The sequence below is a fragment of the Dromaius novaehollandiae genome, chromosome Z (genome assembly GCF_036370855.1).
Source record: "Dromaius novaehollandiae isolate bDroNov1 chromosome Z, bDroNov1.hap1, whole genome shotgun sequence".
Lineage (NCBI taxonomy): Eukaryota > Metazoa > Chordata > Aves > Casuariiformes > Dromaiidae > Dromaius > Dromaius novaehollandiae.
The window spans coordinates 48,624,094-48,642,255 of NC_088132.1; the positions used below are offsets into that span (position 1 = coordinate 48,624,094).

Here is an 18,162-nt window from a genome sequence, read left to right on the forward strand (position 1 = left end):
CAGGTCCTGCAAGTGCTGCATGCCTATGTAAGGTTTTGGATAATGACTGGGCTCCAGTCTTAAAAGGAATTCTTGCTTTGGGGTGAAGGGGTTTGCACAGTCGTTGCTATTAGAAGGCTCTTCTAGATCTCTAGTGCTTAAAAAAAACCACTGTTTACTGGCAATTTCCACATAAATTTATACTTAACTAGTTTATGTTCATTTCATATGTAGATGATGTAGACACGACATATTTACCAGCAGATTAAAATCAGGTACTTGTACCTCCAGCAGAAGTGATCACAGCTGACTGGTGCATGAGTCAACTCTTGAACTACCACAGGGCTAAGCACCAGTTTGTTCATCTCAGGAAAATATATGCTTTTCCTACACCTTTCAGGAGTGTTCAGGTGTGTAATTTCAAAGTCACGCTGGTTTTCTGTTGCATTTTCTCCTTGCTTCTTCACAGCATCTGCAATTGTCATACACAAGTAAATAAACTCCCCTGAGCTGAGGTTTTACTTGCCGTGTGGAGTGGAGAACTGCACCGAACTGATCAGAAACAGACAGATGCAAAAGGTGAACGACAGTCCAGACCTAGGATTTGTCCAGTGTATGTCAGCTGGAGCAGTGACAGGTGGCAACATCAGGAGCTATTTATTGTGATAATGTGTAATGTAAATAAACATTCCAAAATAATTTTGCTGCTTTTAATAGACATTTAGAGATACTTTTCATGGGTACATTTGCATTTAATTCAAGGTATTGGGAGTCTAAGATTTGTATTCAGAATCACAGGCTTATCTTTTCCCTACCATACTCAGTCTCTGAACAGCTCCAGTTGATGTCAAATATCTCTGAATAAAAAGATGCCCAAAATTCTGGCAGAGTCAGTAGAAATTTTTCCCAAGTATACATATTTTATTACTATAACTTGCATAATAGTACCACAAGTTTAGGAGTCACTCACCAAATTTACAAAATAGAATACAAAATCTCTTCTATAAGTAGATTTCTACCTGTGGTAGTTTTAAAAAATATGAAAAGGAGTATAAGAACCAGTTAAACAAGTTTTGTTTAATTTCTTTACTTCTCTTCTTTTGGTTTACCAAGAAACACTTGTCACAATTTTTCTTTCTGTTCTCTTCCTACTAAAAACAAAATCTCGCTTTCTTATGGATGGCAAGTCCCGCACTTTGGTGATTACAAGTCATGCACTTTGGTCAGTACTGGCAAAATGGCTCTGTGAACAGCCATGTAGTTGAGTGGTTTTGCCCATCAAATTTTACAGTCTGTGAGGAATATTGTTTGTTAACCTGAGTCCCTGACTTAGGAGCAGCTAAGATCTAATATCTGCTTAGCAGCGCTCCAACATTTATATTTCTGTGTTTAGAATGTGGGAAAGTAGAGTACTCATAAGCCACAGCTTAGGAGCCACAACGTTTGAGAGATTGGCATTGTCCCATGCTGGTGTCACACTCATGCAAACATTTCTTTTTTGTCTCCATGTGTCCCTGGGAAGCGCAGGTTCCTGAAACTATCCTTCTGAAGGGTCTGACTCGTAAAGTGTTTGACTGCAGAAGACTTTCTTTGGTCTCAGCTCTTATTTCCTCTACCAAATGGGGTTTATTTTTTCACTTGATGCATGTGGTGCCACCCTGTTTTAACACACCAACAGTAACTACGGTGGACAAGTACATTCATGTATTCTTCTACTGCTTCTGTTCACACAGTGTTTGGTAAATGCAAAGTGGTGTTTTCAGCTATAGACATCCTATTTGTTGATAAAGCAAATGGTTTGATGACATCCTTCTACCATTAAGCAATGTTCCAAATCTTTATTATTGAAAAATAATGGTTTCTCTCCATATGTGTCTATACACATACATTTGTACATGTTATAAACATGTTCACTTTTATTATGTAAATTGTATGTCTTTCCGTTGAGCTAGCTCATCAGCGTGGTTGGAAGATGTCACACCAGACTCCATCCCACTGCTGAATGGAAATTTCCTTTCTGCAGACAGACATGCCTACCATTGGCACTAACCAAGAGGAAATTACAGTTGATTCCACGATTGTCTTTTTTTTTTTTTTTTTGGTAAATCAGTAAGTCCTGAGCCTCAAAATAGTTCTAGCCATTGATTTGGAAGCAGTTTAGGAAAGTACGCTTCATGACTTTTTTTGTTTCAGTATAAATACTGCTTTTAGCAAATTACAGGTATTTCCCTGGATTGAGTATAGATACATATGGTACAAAGTTATGACTCAAAAGTGAAGTCCAAAGGGAAGTATAGCATGAGAAGCTAGGTTTTACCCCAATGAATGTCAAACATTGCAACTTTATAGGAGTGGCTAATCTACAGCTCATTTTTGTCTGCTGTTTTTATTTAGAAAAACCTTTTTTTGAATGAAATATATTCTCTTGAGTGTAAAGTGAAAAACGCAATTATAGCAAAATGTATGTACTAGAAATTTCAAATCATTATAGACCTGGAGGAACTCCGCTGAATGCAAGGCATATTCATGAAAATTATACTAGCATTTGCCTCGGATTCTCAACATGTAGGCTTAGGTTAGTTTATAGCTAAAAACTGCAGATAAGGAAAACTCTTGGGAGCTCTGTGTGTGGTGAGCCAGAACAAACAAAATTTCTGTTTAGAAATAAATTTTAAAGTCTTTGTACACTAGAAATTAACAGAAAAATCACATTAATGGTATAATGCACTATATCACTAATCAATATTCGCATGATTCCCAGCTAAGATAAAAGATTAATGACTAAAGATTGAAGAATAATCATTTAAAGCAAAACAGCACTAAGAAGCATGATTAATTTATGCTGAATTTACACAAGAAAACATTAAACCTAAGATAGAATCTTGATAGAAACTTCAGCAAATCTCTAGGGCTAGGCAGTGACCAGAGAAGGGGGAAAAGTAGCTCTTCCACCCACCTCCACATAGCTGCTGAGTAGTGAACCTTTAGTTGGACATTACTTGTAGCGACCAATGACACAAGTGACACAAAGTGGCCCCGACTCTTTTAAGACCACAAGACCCTCATTTTGGTGCCTGCTCCATGGGGCCTTGTTGCAGCCTGCTGCTGGGGGAGTACCTCTGTGTGTGCTGGGTGCTACCACTGGTTAGGACACACAAAATGCTCTTTTGCCAACCTTGCTTAGTATTTTTTCTGCTTTCTGTGAGCGTTTTAAAAAGTCTTCACTGATATGGTATTCGCCGAGTTCTGATTGTTCTTCTTCTAATATATTTTCAATAACTGACTATAAAATAAGATGCCAGCAATTACAAAAGTATTTCCATGCTATTTCACTCAACACTTGTGGCAGGATATAAAAAACCCTCTGACAAACAAATTCCTGATGAGAGAAAGGAAATTATCTGGACTTCCGCAGCTCTTGTGACCTGAACGCCTTCCTTTCCTATAGCGACACAGCACCTGCCATAGGGTAGAATCAGCATCCTTCAGGCTTTGAATTTACCAGCGCTTTTCTGGGGGCAGGGAAAGGCTTCTTCCTGGTAAACTGAGGCCCAGAAGACTAAGTGATGTTTCCTAGGTCACACAGGATGCTTATAGTGGAGAAAGGAATTGACCCTGAATTTTGTTTATGCACAACCCTTTCAATCACACCATATTTCTGTTCTGATTATAATGCTTATGAACATGGTTATACTAACAATGAAAAAAAGTAGTTACATAACTTGCCCCCTCTGGTATGCAGACCATGGAAATCTAACTGTAGTTTTCATGTGTAATGGAACAATTACGTGTGCAAAATGTACTTATATGCACACACACACTTATGCATACATATGCACATCTTAAATAAACACACGCACATACACACACAGAGTAATAATAATTTATGAATTGCATTCTAGAGCTAGAAAAATGACTTTGTCAAATACATTTCTGATCACAGGAACATCTCTTGGAGATGGGAACAAAGCAGACAATGCCGCTCCTAAAGAAAGTATCACACTGCTGACCATATAGGATTGGTTTGATCGGGGTGAGTGGATATTGCTGCATCTAGCATCTAGCAGTCTTGTTGCTAACTGGTTATCTCATGTGTACCTGGTCAATCAATGCCTCATCTGGAAATTAAACTAACATGTTAAAGGTTGTACTAATAACCACATCTCCAAATACTAGTTTTGCTTACAGGGTAATATTCCTGGATCCATTATAGCCATCTGCCACTTTACCATTACTTCCTTGCTCTGATGTTTGTCTGGTTGAACATTTTAAACTCTTCATCACTGGAGAATGTCTGCTCTGCACAGGATTGAAGCTCACGTCTCAGTCTTTTCCTAGTTTATTATTACGCTTAGTAGAACAGTGAATAGGGAGTCAGCGAAGACTGGTAAAGAAATGTTTTAGGGAAAACTGTAACACTGTTTTGCATCAACTTCTTTCCTCTGTTTCCAAAATGAAGAAAACAAAGAAACTGGGATTATCCTGAAGGGAAAAATGGGTAATGTGAAAAATATTTGCAGCTGTATGCTATTTTGAAGGCAATATACATTTTTAATAATTAAAAAATGAAAGCAAATTGAACTAACATTAGACAGCTATATTTAAAGAGTTGTAGAATCTATGACCATTAATCTTTAAATAGTACAGTTATTGTCTCTTTTATCTGATACAAAATCCTATCTAATGTTGTCCTTCTACTGTTAAAATTAGTAATAATTTTTATTTACAATAAAACAAAGTGGTGTAAATGAGGATTTGAAATTACAGTTTGTACCCCACAAATTTAAAGACAAAATACATTGGTTTTGCAAGTGTAATCAACTGTACAGAAATATAATAAAGGGAAACAGCACAAAACACTACCTCTGAAAACCAGACTTAAGCGAGCACTTTAAAGTAGCTCCAAAGTACTCGGTACAACTTGCCTTGCCATTTAGCTCAAAGCAGGTGGAGAAACCCTCACCTTTTTTGCTGGATCCCTAATGATGGTTTCACTGTGCCCTGGCTGAGTCACTCCCGACTCGGGATGTGATTGCACATTGCTATTTGGGAGCCGCCAAATTGCACACCACCACCAGCGGTTGCCCGGCCGGGTCAGCGTGTGGCCGTGTGGGTGCGGGCGCCCTGGATGGACCTCAGCCACCGGCCCGCGGCTCTCCCCCATGCTGCTGCAGTAGCATGGATGGGCTGGAATTGTGGGCAACTTCCTTGCGGCGCATAGCACTCTGTCGTGGGGGTACTTCTGCTTTCTGTTTGAAGACAGGGAGCCCTGCGTTAGCACTGGGCTGGAGATAGGTTGTGGGCTAGCCCTGCATCGCAGTGAGAGGTGTCACCACCATGTTCAGGACAAGGCACCAGCACCGTCATGCAGAAGTCCTGGCTTGATGTGAAACCCCTTGGTAATCAAACACCATGTAGTTCCAGCTGATGTGCAAATCGTTATATTTTATAGCAGTAACTGAATTCTGAGCGCATCACAACCCCCCAAACATGTAACCTCTTCCCAGAAGGGCTCGTGCTACATCTCAGAGCCAGGTCACTGGGCCAGACGGCCCCGGCCGCCATTTTGAGCCTGGCGATGGGCTCGCAGCTGCAGCTGGGCGCGCTGCCATTCCCCTCTGGGCTGGGACCGCTCATCCTGAAAGCGGGGTGCAGCCGCCCAGGCACCCTCTCCTGCGTACGCAGGGCGCGTCCCGGCCACCCCAGGCGCACGTGAGGCAAACGCCACGCGCAAATGCACGGCAGCGCTGGCAGAGGCAGAGTGAGGCCGGCCGTGCGGGCTGCGCAGGAGGCGTGCTGGAACCTGCGTTTCGCATGCACCACTGCTGGCACGGCCGAGACACAGCCCCAAACGTTGCGAAATTCCTGTTATTTCCAGCAACTGCAGGGCCGCAGAACAACACAGTCTGAGCAGACCTACTCTGCTTGAAGAAATGGATTTGTTTGGTGTGCTGCAAAGGTGCTGCTTGAGGTGACAGGGCCCGGGATGGCTGTAGGCTGCCCGGGGGGGCTCTGTGGACAACACCACGGCCAAGCCTCCCGCAGCGAGGCGCAGGCTGGCTGCACACGGCTGTGGCAGAGGCTGAGGAGGCCATGCCCACCCCGCCTTTCCTCTGCACAAACCCGTGGTGCTCGGGTAGCGTGCTGATTTCCAAAACCCACACTTCAACCACCGGGAGAGGAACTCCCTCACGGAGGAGCTGGGCCTGGCTGTGGCTCCTGTTAGGAAGTAAATCGCTCCCCCACCCTGGTGCCCATTGGATGACAAAGCTGGAGGCTTATTAGTCACTTCATACCTCTGCTCTGAATCATCATCACCAGGCAGGGGCTGGGAAAGCTGCTCTGCTCTGCACTGCTCTTGAAGGGCTGGAGCGACTGCAGCGTCATTTAGGGGGTGGGGTAATCATCTAAAGAGCAAACGTGCAGTCCTTAAATGTGGCAAAAATAATGGTCTCGACTGAGAAGATAGACACTCCCCGCCATAAGACCCTGAAAAAATGAGTCAAGATCTTTGCACTTAAAGAGATATAAACACCATATCGGCACCAGTGCCCATCTGCTGCTCCGGGCTCTGCGGGAGCGAAACTCCTCCTCCGCCGTGGAGAACCTGGCACAGCCGGAGGAAGTGTGGTTACTTGTGCTTGCCAGGGACCCGCTTCAGCGCTCGCTGCAAACACTGCCTTCCCCCGGCCCTGCCGAATTTTAGAGGCAGTCTGAAAAAAATGATCTCCGCAACGACAATACGAGCCTTGTCCAGACAGCTGTGCGTGTAAAAGTCCCTTTTCCCCCATGTAGGGAAAAATGACAAGAAATAATTGAAGTCAAGGCACCAGTCCATTCGCCTTTTAACCAAACTCCGATAAACTGTGCCAGTGTAACCTGCTGATGTTGGAAGATTCTGGATTCTTTTTAATGTGCCAGTTAAGTCAAAACCTAAAAAAGAGACGCCATCGGCAGCTTGCTAGCATGCTGATATTGTGTCTGTGCTCGTGGTGCCAGAGCGTTTCCTCCACCTCCCTGCCGCTGCTGCCAAAGCCCTGGGCCCCAAGCCAAGGGGCTGAACATGCCTTACATCTTGAAGAGTGAAAATCCTCTTTCCTTGGGGGACCAGAGCTCCCAGTGGAAAAGACTAAATATGGCCTGTGCAGCTGGGACTCTGGAAGGGACTCCCAAAGCGTGCCAGGGACTAGCGAGCTCGCGACGGCGGCTGCCGCTGGCGCGGTGCAGGGAAACAATCGGGTCTGGCATGCAGGACAGGGTTGCCCTGTTGCTCTGCCCAGACCCGCTGGTTCAGGGAGAGCAGGGAGATGGCTTACAGCTGGGGAAAAGCCTGTTTGTGTGCTGTTTGCAGGGTCTGCTAGCAGAGCTCCAGGGGCTGGCCTGTGGTTGCCAGTTAAATTTCTTCCCTCTGACCACAATCCTGACCTTCCCCTCTGCTTCTTAACAGCGGCGCTTAGGCTTGTTTACAGAGCGCAGCGTCACAGACCAGATTTTTAAGAGCTGCACGAAACATTACTCAGACACTGCGCAGAGGAGGATAGTCAGTGTTGAGACTTTATGCCTGAAACCTCCCTCTCCATATCCTGATTTTGCAGACAACGAGGCTCCCTCTGCGTAGATCTGTTGATGTGATGGGACCCGTCCTCTAAAGCCAAAATACAGTGCCGGTGTGGCAGTGAGAGGTCTGGCGTGCCACGCTTGTGCTTTGGGGCACTGACCGGCCGCCGGGGCTGCTCTGCCTCCAGCCCCCGGCCCCTCGGAGCCTGGGGCGCCTGGGGCACGTGCACGATGTCGGAAACCCCCTGAGGGAACATCAGAAGTGCTGTGTTACGCAGCGTGGGCACACTGCACCCATCTGAGATATCTTCACCTGACACAAGCAGCCCAGATTTTATCTCCTTTTACTTTCACAGTTGCAGCTGTTACGACCCTCCTAAACTTTGCTCAGTAAAGCTCATAGCAGTGCTTTTCAACTTTTTTTGGACTGGTGCTCCAGGATATTTTACCAGCAGCACGGGTACTTTTAAGATAACATATACCTAGGTTGCCATTTAGTGTATACAAACTGGCTTTTCCTGGTCCCTTGCATCCCTTAAAAGTAGTCCATGAAGTACCCTGGTTTCCACCACTACAGACTGAAACCCACTGGAAATCAAGACAGGATCAGCTAGACATTATGTGTTAGTTTGATTAATTCAATTCAATTTTTTAAATGTGATATTGTGGTAACACAGCACTCCTCTGTCCTGAGAAGTACACAGAGATGTAGCAAAAAGACAAGATCTGAGGAATTTATGCTGTAAGACCAACACAGCCCTTTCTATTGCTTAAAATGGCTCCATACAAAAATTGCATGCTGACACTGGATTTTCAATATTCCACGATATTCAGCCTCAGCTGTTATGTCCTTCTCGCTGGGATGCCCTGGGCAGAAGGCAGCATTTGATTTTTACTGCCTGGTCTCTCAGGAACCCCTTCTCCTCCCTTCGGGCACTGACTCATTTCCTCTGACAACTTACCTCATCCTGTGCTCTGCTCTGCCAGCTTGTGTTTTGTTCTCCCCCCCACCCCATACGAGCTAAACATGTTATAAAGGCATGATTTTGCCTGAAATCTTGCCTTTTTTTCTCCTCACACTGATAGCTTTGCTTGCAGACACTTCAGTGCAGCTCTGCAAGACGGGTGCTGCATGAAGGAAAAAAATCCAATTATCTTCATGCAGTGCCATTGGATATTATTGTGGTGCAAATATGCAGAAAGGCAGCAATGATAATAACTCAAGAAATAAAGTAGTCTCAAATTCCAGTCACTTGCAGTTTTGGTATAAATTAAAATCTAATTGAGGCGCTTCCCAACCAGAGTAAAACAAATTTCCCTAGGTTGCAGCGCCACCTGCTGGGTTGGTCATCATCTCACGCACAGCTTCAGAAGGAAGCCGGCGGCGTAACGCGGGGTTCACAGCTCGCTGCTCCATGTGCGCAACACTGTCTGCTTGCGCATGCGTGGCACCGCGCGGACGGGGTCTTACTGTTCTGCGAAATGCGTCAGCCTTGCTTTGCCTAGGAAAGCGATCGTTTCTGAGACTGAAAGTAAGAAAGTTTTAATTATCCTTCCCCCTTCCCCTTTCTCAGTTCCTTTTCACCTGTCACTCAGACACATCCCTTATCTCATTATTGCTATCGATTTTAGGACAAAAGGCAATGAAACCTGAATGGTAAGAATCTTAAAATTTTGCAATTTCATTTAGCATAACTAAACTCTGAGAGTTTCCTTTTCTCACTGTAGGGAAAAATACAGATTTTGAGGGTGTGGGGTTTTTTTTCAACTCTTCATCTATTTTCAAAGCCCAGTGGTGATGTGCAAATGAGTTTCTGTGTTTCCGTGAACAGTTATTAGAACTTAACACATTCAAATAGATGTGCTTATGGATATTGTGGCTGGAAATTAGAGGGCTGCTGTCAGTTTGGGCCTAAGGCATGACATAGCAGTATTGTATTGACAGTACAGTATTGTTGCAGAAACTAAAGGCAGACTGAAAAGTCAGTATTCAGGCTAATCTCAGGATGTGTGGAGAGAGGTACATTTGGAAACTACCTGTCCTACTGATTTGGAGTCCTTATAGCCTAGAAATAACAAATTGTGCTGCTGACTGTATCAAATGCATCATTTTTTTTTCACAGTCTTCAATTCAGTATTACTATATAAAGCATAGCAATATAGCAGTGGGGGTTCACTATTACAAATGAAAAGGCCAGAGATGCGGTCAGAGGTGACACTGAAGTGTAAGCCTCTGTATTGTGATTCGACATGTGTGTATTAAAAAAAAAAAACAACCCTTTCTACAGAAGTCTCATATGTGCATTTCCGTAATTTTGTGCTGCCTTGGAGAATTAAAACATTACAACTGCAAAATAGGGCACTGTGTACCTCAGTTTTTAAGGAATTGTCCAAATAAATCAATCAAACTTGCAGGGTGCCTTGAAGGTAAACAAACTGAATAAACTCTGACTAAAGCAGAGGAGTCGTTTTCAAGGCTGAAAATTCCTTAGAGAGGATGCTTTTTGCTAGCATATTTGTCCTCGGGGCTTTAACTTCAGCACTGATTGCAATTAAAATTTGATACACAGTGAGAAGCAGTCCTCCCAGTATACATGAGAGGACATCAGAAAACACAGCTGAAATTCCAGCAATGCAGAACTCATTTTATTTTTTAATGCATTTAGTGCTAATTATAAACAGGAGCAGCACTGACAGGAGAGAGATTAAGTCATGTTGGCAGAGTCTCTAGGTTCATTCCATATTTTCTCTTGAAATGCTGAAATGTGTGCCATCTGATGAGCTCATGGGTTTTGTTTGCTTTTTGCTTTTTTTTTTTTTTTTTTTTTGGAGGCAGGGCAAATAGCTTATCCATGACCAAGAGAGCGTTTCAGGGAGCAGGCAGGGCTCTGGCAGCCTCTGGGCAGGCCCCAGGGACTCCGTCTGGTGCTTTTGGTGCCACGAAGATGTGGCAAGCTGATGAGGACGGGCACCTTCCCTTGCTGCCCAGGGTTTCGCCGAGGAGCAGCCTGTCTGAAGGACTGTGAGACAAGGGCTCTCCAAAGACAATTTAATTTAAAATAATGTTCAGTTCTTTCTCTCTGTGTATAATAATCCAACAGGTCTTCCGTTAATGTCCGTATTTCCTTCACGATGACAGCTCAGACGGCTCAGAAGGCTGTTCTGGCTTTTCGAAAGACGGAGGTCGCTGCAGATGAAGGCGCTGACACCGCAGGGGAGCCCAGGAGCCAGAGTGAGGGCCGCTGGCACCTCTGGACAGCCCCCGAGGGAGCCCGGCACCCCCTGGAGCAGCTCAACGCAGCCTTCGGATCACACCCGCGTCTGGGAACCCATCCCGCCCGGCTTCGGGTTACGCGGGCCATGGCCACGCACTATCCCTGGCAGGAGGGGTGGAGAAACTTGACAACCTTAGGGTTAAAGAGAGAGAGAAACCACACAGGACTTGTGCGAGCCCAACACAGCGACGGAGCGGTTCCCCAAAGAGGAGGGCGGTTGCTGACCTGGAGGTGGTGTCTGGCAGTCATACAGCTCCCAGTACAGGACCAGTCTCTGGCACTGGGGCTCCAATCCAAGGCTTCTCCCTCCTGGTAAAGACAGAAAATACTGATCTTATCTGTTCCGGCGTGGAACTCCCTCACACACTTTATCTCTGGCTTCATTCCCTTTTGCACAGCAACACAGTGTCAGGGGGATGATAGAGAGGATCCTGCTTTCCACAGCGGCATTGCCACAGTCAGTGACAGCTAAACCTGGAATACACACCAATGAGCAAGGCCGGCTCGGGGCCGGCAGGCTAACTCGGGCTCGTGCCGCCGCTTCATGTACCCTAAACGGTGGGGTCTCACTTATATATTGACATCCAGCCACAATGTGTGCAACTTGTAACCTGAAGAATTGGTATTCTTGCGTTAGGAACGTGTGTTTTGCATTGCTTGCCATCCTTCCGTCTAATGTGGCATCTCATTTTTCACCTGCCCGTTCTGTACTCAGTGTTAATTAATTTCCAGTAAAATGAAAATTAAATATACATTGCAAAAATCTTGAGCGTGAAAGAAATCTGTGTAGATTTTAATTTGACACGTCATGAAGTTTTTCAGGCAGTATCGGGAAGACAGCATCTAATTAATCTAATATGCAAATACAAGCCTGCTAGCAATTCATGCTATCAAATATGAATAAGACAGTGACAAAGCTGAGGATTATTCCTGGATGATGTGAAGTGATCCATCCCAATCCTTATGCAGTATTCTGAGAGGCACTGGCTCCACAGAAGAAAGCCTCTGAGAAAGGGTTTCAGAGGGAAATCTCCACTTTCACAGAGGAGGCTATTTAAAGACTGCACATCTGCTAGAAACACCAGGACATATTGGTACTCTCACTCACGAAGGTCCAAAAACAGAGCAAGAAGATGGATGGACATGCATATAGTAGGGATCTTTGCAGACTGAACAGACATGGATGCTCTGGTAGAACCACAAATAACTCCTGGTTGGGAAAAAAAGTCAGGAAAAGGAAAACTGGATTTAAAAGCCACTTCTAAGCATTTGCCCCAAAGTGCCTGATGCTGGTCTAAATGGGAAGGCTTTGGTCCCAGGTTGCATTTTCTTTATTCAAGAGAAATTATTTCCTCAAATTTTGCCTCTTTTTTATTGGTAACTGATGGCTGTTCATTTTGAAATCTTTCCCTCAAACACTTCTGAATCCCTACTGCTGTATCTGGCAGTCTGACATGAATATATGTGTAATCTTGTTATCTGTATATTTCTCTAATTTCTGTCCCTTGGCTGTAGCAGAGTGACAGTGCACTCCCATTTCTGTACACTGTCAGTGGGCATTAAATCCCTGCCAGGAGCTCGGGGTTCATTAGCGCTGCTTCACGGGGGGATGAGGTGCTCCAGGTTCAACCCGTTGGCGGAAAGAGCTCGGATGTGCAAAAGCGGGGTGCCAAGGGCAAGTACGGAGGCAGTAAGAGGAAGTGTAGCCCACAGTGCCCAGCAGCAAAATATTGTGTGATTATCAAACCACATACCCAGAGTGACTATATTGACTTTCACCTGGAATTGGAATAGTGGGATTTGGGGAAGGTGGATCTAGTGGTTTCCATCGGCTGTTCGTTTGCACTGACGGTGTTGTACATGCATGTACATGCATGACGTCCCAGTTGCATAGATACAGAATTTGCTAGTTCTGCTAGTGTGAATCTCATCTACAGGTGAGATTTCAAATATTTCAAAGTATTTGAAAATGCAATATTAAAAAATTTTTAAAAAGACATGAAAATTTCAAACATGTCCATTGCTGAAGAGTTAGCACCAAAAAAGGCGCTGAAACCAAACATCAGGAAGGAGCAGTCTCTTCAGTACCTTTCTAGGAGAGACACAGGAGCTATTTTTCCCTATTTGTAGTATAAAATCTATAGTATTTGCTGTGAGAAAAACTCTGTGTTTTCTCTTTGCCAGCATACTCTTTCTTTCTCTTTTTTTAACTGAGTTTCCAAGAGTAAGGAATTCATGTGGAGGAATAGGAAAATGAACTCATTTAGTATGAATTATCATTTTTCCTTCATCTGCGTGCAGAAATGCAAAGTTGATAGGCAAGAGTTAGGAGCCCTGCAGTGTGCTGCAACTTCTCCAGAGGTTACAGCTTCTCCTTTGCCCATCGGTCCTGCACGAGGTGCCTCCGGAGCTTAAACCCGAAGGAAAAGCGAGTTGCTGATCGCCAGCCCGGGTAAGGGTTCATCTTTTCGTTTGTCATGAGTCACCTTGTCGCTATGGCAACTCGTGGCAGGCCCTGGAGCTGCTCGTCCCCGGCTGCTCCCTCCCACTGGAAATTACAGCATCACCTCGCAGGCCACTGCGGGACGTCCGCAGCGGGGCCGCGGGCTGGCACCATAAGTTAGGCAAGACGCCTGCTTACATTCGAGTGCGGGAAGGGGCCATTCTCCTCCAAAGGGCAATTATCAGCATCTGGGGTTCAACACTGTCGTAAGCAACCTTTCACCACCGTACATATTCTGCCTCAAAAAATCTCCCACTAAAGTGTGTAGTCTGGAGTGAAAAATAGATTTAATCCTGCTCCAGCAGAAAGTTTAATAACCTTAAAGGGATGGAGTCAAAGAACCTGGGATTTTGTTCCTGGGCTTTTTGCAGTTGTTTCCTATTATTACCATCATTTGTTATGCGCTGTACTAGTCTACTTGTCCTTTAATACTCTCATTCCCAGAATAGCCTTTCTTAATGATAAAGCACTACTTAAGATTTCCGATAGGTTTTTCTTTTCATTAATATAGACAGCCAAAACCACTTCCTTTTGTTGCTTGAGATCATATAGCTCATTCAAAAGGCCCAAGGACACTAGCCATTAAAAGAAAAGCATATTCACAAGCTCTCTCTTGATCCACATAGCACCTCCTTAGCACTGCATGGGAGACTAGGAGCGATTCTCTTGAGGAGGCACGAGATGAAAGGCAAAAATCACAGGACCAGGCTGATTCGAGGGGCTCAGGAGCAGCCCGGTGAAAAGGCCCAGCTCTCTCCAGCTCTCGCACACATTTTCTTCCAGTTTCTCTCTTGTGACGCAGAAGAGTCACCATAACCGGGAGCTGCCGCTCGAGCTGTCTCTCCTGCAGGAGCTGCTGCCGTGGCCCTGGTGGCCGTTTCAGCTTTGCTCAGCGAGATAGCGCGGTGCACGCAGAACGGCAACAGGCAGCCTGCGCGAGAGCCCCAGATCTACGTTGCCCCTAATCTGCAAAACTGATATTTCTATGTGCTTAAGTATCCCCCCCCCCCTTGGGTTTCATACCAAGCATTGTTTCTTCTGATACAATGATATCCCTGAAAAAGGGCAAATCTCCAAATTCACATGTCCCTTATCACTGTAGGGATGGGAAGGGGAGACTGGACTGGCTTTCTTGTAAAACAGATATAGCAGAAGAGGTCTGTGTCTCCTGCCATGGCTCTGTATCCTGTGAAGGTGGACAAACAAACTACAATATATCTGTAGTTGTGGTCACTGGAGCCATGTGGCACGGTAAAATTTTAGTGACCGTATCATATGGCTGTGCCAGGAAATTAAGTCTAGCCTCTACTTAGCGTATGATAACTTGATTTTTACAATCATCAGCAAGCTCCAACCTTGTCATATTTTGTCAGTAATTTCCTTTATACTCTTAGATTCTCTACGGCATTGCTTCTCTAAAGTGACCATTAAAAGAGATATATGTCTGCTCACTGTTATGCAATAGCAAAGGGAAGGAAATCACAACCACTTATCCAGTGCAAATATAGGGATCCAATTTCAAAAAGACCAGCATTCAAAAATCAGATGAGAACTGGCATTTTCCCGCAAGGAAGGTTTGATCTCAATGGTACAAACACTATGACATTAGCAGAATGCTGTCTCTTGAAATGGCATTATGTAATCAACATTGGTCCTTAATATAAAAATTGAATTAGCTCCTAAAAACCAAAACCTAACAAGACATTTGTTTTGCGAATAGCTCAAAATAATTTGAATGAGATCATTCTTCAAGCATGTCTTCCTGGTGAATGAAGAAGAGAGCAGCTGCAGTGATGGAAAGCCATGTAGGCTATCAACACTAGGAGTAACACACAGTTGTGTCGCACAGATTGTCCCTCACGATGACTGTGACTGTGGCTATCACCACAATGCTCCTCAATCCACTTGTAAATGCACTGAAACGGTATTTGCACGTAACGATGAAACTGATTTTTTCCTTCTGAGTATTTTACGGTTGCTCTGGAAGCACAAATATCATTTCTAGTGAGATACCTGGAAGCCAGTGGAGGCACAGCAGCAGTATTGTTTCATGGCTTCCGGCCAACACTTTCAGTGTATGTACTTTTCTCGCGAACTATAAAGGTATCTAATCTTTAATACATGCTGCAGACTTTTATTACAACTATTTAGATGCCTTGGGGACAAGGAAGGGTTGGTATACATATATAAGGACTTCAGTGCTCTTTCCCAGTGTTTGCATATCCTCCTGGAGAGGAGAACAAAGGAACAAAAGAAAGCTAGCTGGTGATAAGAAAGATCAAATTCCAAAATGAAAACTACTCAGCTGCTCTCAAGCTGGTTTATATACTTTTCTAGTTCCTTAAAAATTCTACCCAAAAGACTAACACAAGGGTCACAGTCTGTGACACACAGCAGGAGTACAAGGTTTTTTTTGTTTGGCTTTTATCTCCTTGCTTGCCAAGATGATTACAAATCCGTAATAGGTGGATTTTGAGTTCAGGGCCAAGTGCAGGCCCTGCTCCATGACGCGTGTGACACCTGCTCAGCAGCTCTGTGTTGAACCGCGCAGGACAGCCTGACCGCCCGTCATCAGCACTTCAGCCGCAACGTGCTGTTTCAGTGCTGCCAGCAAGTGAGATGGAAATGCGCTGGCCAAAGCACGAGCTCAGCTCGTCGTAACGAGACTGCACGCTCTCTGAAGAAACACGGCCCGACTTAAAAAGCACACTCTGACCAGAGGTTTGTTGGATGTGTTTTATCACAGATATTATTGCTACGATAACTTAAAGGAACCAGTAGGGGAATGCCTTTCTGTCATTTTTTTTTTTTTTTGGTGCTTTTGGTACACTGCTGTACGACATTGTTTCTCTCCTGAAGAAGTCCATTTCCTATGTTAGTATTAACCTTTCATATAGCTGCGACAAAAAGCAATCTTAAAACTTCAGGAACACTTCCTGAGTAAAACAGAGTAAACCAAGTTGTTCCATGATCCTGGGAATGAAAGATGCTTTCCTGTCTACAAATTTGTGCCTTCTAGTTCATTCCTTCTTACTGACTTGTATGGAATAAGGGTACAGCAGAAACTCCCACCTTGTTAGGTACCAAAGAACCTGTACGCTAAGGATACCAGTGCAGACATTGCGGCCTTTCTGGCTGAAAGGCTTCAGCCAGAACTCATGCCTTTTTAGCCATCAAAAAATCCACTTAGGAGAGAAACTAAGGAGAGAGCTCTCTGGTGCCTCGCAAAGTACAAACTGCAAAAGAAGTTTTCCTTTCAACTGAAGACAGTTATAACAACAACTAATAACTATCAATTATTCCTAGTACGGGCAGTCCATATGGCTTTCTGTTATTGGATCTGTTCTCCTTCTTGTGCACTTAGAAGGAAAACTCAAAACAGAGTTTCAAAAGATCTGAAGCCTTAACTCTTCAGGAAACCAGGCTAAAAACACTATCCAGCACTTGCTTTAGACAGAATAATAGCCAGGAAAAGAAATGCATTTAGCAAAAAATGATGTCTTGGACAAGATCCAGCTGCTTTCCAGGGTTCCTTTGGGTATTGTTTGTCTTGAGTAGGTTTTAGCTGAGGTTTAAACTGGTATTTTCATCATGCATGAGCTCTGAGCATCTTTCAAAATAACCGATCATAGACGGTGGCTTCTGTGACTGAAAGACCTTGCTGTAATATCCAGAAATTTAGCAATTCCCATAACTCTGAGAGCACAGAAGGTATATGTCATTCTGCAAGGGGCCATGCTACTTCAAATAAATAAGAAGCATCCTTGCTTAAAAAAAGCCTTAAAGCGGCAGCTTCCTGACGATGAAGCACAGCTGCTTAGCGCTTGGAGGAACACAAATTTGATCTTTGTCCTGGAGCAACAGCTGAGTGATGTTGCCTGATATCTACCATTTGCAGAAATACAGAAGCCTTTCTGATAGAAAAAGGACATCGCTATGTGGAAACTCCTTCTCTTGTACAAGCTTGTTTTTTGAGACAGTTTATTTGAATCAAGATGAGAAATTTGGCATCAGTTTTCAACATGCCTTCCCCTGAGAAGCAGAGGCTTTCCTACATAATGTGCCATTTACATTGGCTGTATCTTTATTAGCTGTATCTTTCTTGGCTGCATCTTTATTCTGCAACAGCTTTGCATTATTAACCATAGCAGGTTTTATTGTGATGTTTCGTTGCAGTGGTTACTATTTCATAAAGGGAGGAATCATCATTTGCATCTTGTGGAGGCAACACAACTGGAAAGTACTGGAATTTCACCATTATGTCTGCAAGTGATCTACATTTTGCAGCTATTGGGACGGTAGTGCAGAATAAATTGTATTCTGATATTCTTCCCTCCCGGCTCCCCACTGTTAAAGGTACCTTTATCTCTTTCATCCCCAAAGATTTTATTGAACTATCACAGCTGATCCTGTGCTACATTTCCCTCACACCTTCTCCTCCACTTTTAAAATCTCCCATTAGACACTGCTATTTTGAGGAGCTGATATCAAACTATAAAAACATTTCTTAAACCTGCCCTGGATCTTCTCAAATGCTCCAGACCACTAGTGGAAATACAGCTGTAACTATTAGTGTTTTTTGTAGAAGATGCTATCTTGGAAGATTTAAGCTACTACCTCCCTGCTATCATGTCTTTGGAAAGATCATCAATTTGTTAAGTAGAAGCAAGAATAATCTGTTCTACTCACCACTCTTTTAAATCAGTGGGTGCATTTATGGCTTATTAGCAGAGCACTTACTGCCACTCTGCGAGCTGTCAACTTGCCACCATGGTTTCTTTCCTAACCCTCTCGTAAGCAACCATAAGTCTGTCGTAAGTATGAGTGTCTTTAATCAGATTGGCCAAC

At 44.1% G+C, this 18,162-nt stretch overlaps 1 long non-coding RNA gene across 1 annotated transcript; it reads left to right on the forward strand.

Annotated features, from left to right (window-relative positions):
• Positions 1–9,059: 9,059 nt before the first annotated feature.
• Positions 9,060–12,387, forward strand: LOC135324938 (uncharacterized). The gene is made up of 2 exons (XR_010386162.1): positions 9,060–9,193; positions 10,638–12,387. It is a non-coding gene; the product is annotated as an uncharacterized LOC135324938 (long non-coding RNA).
• The last annotated feature ends 5,775 nt before the right edge of the window (positions 12,388–18,162 follow it).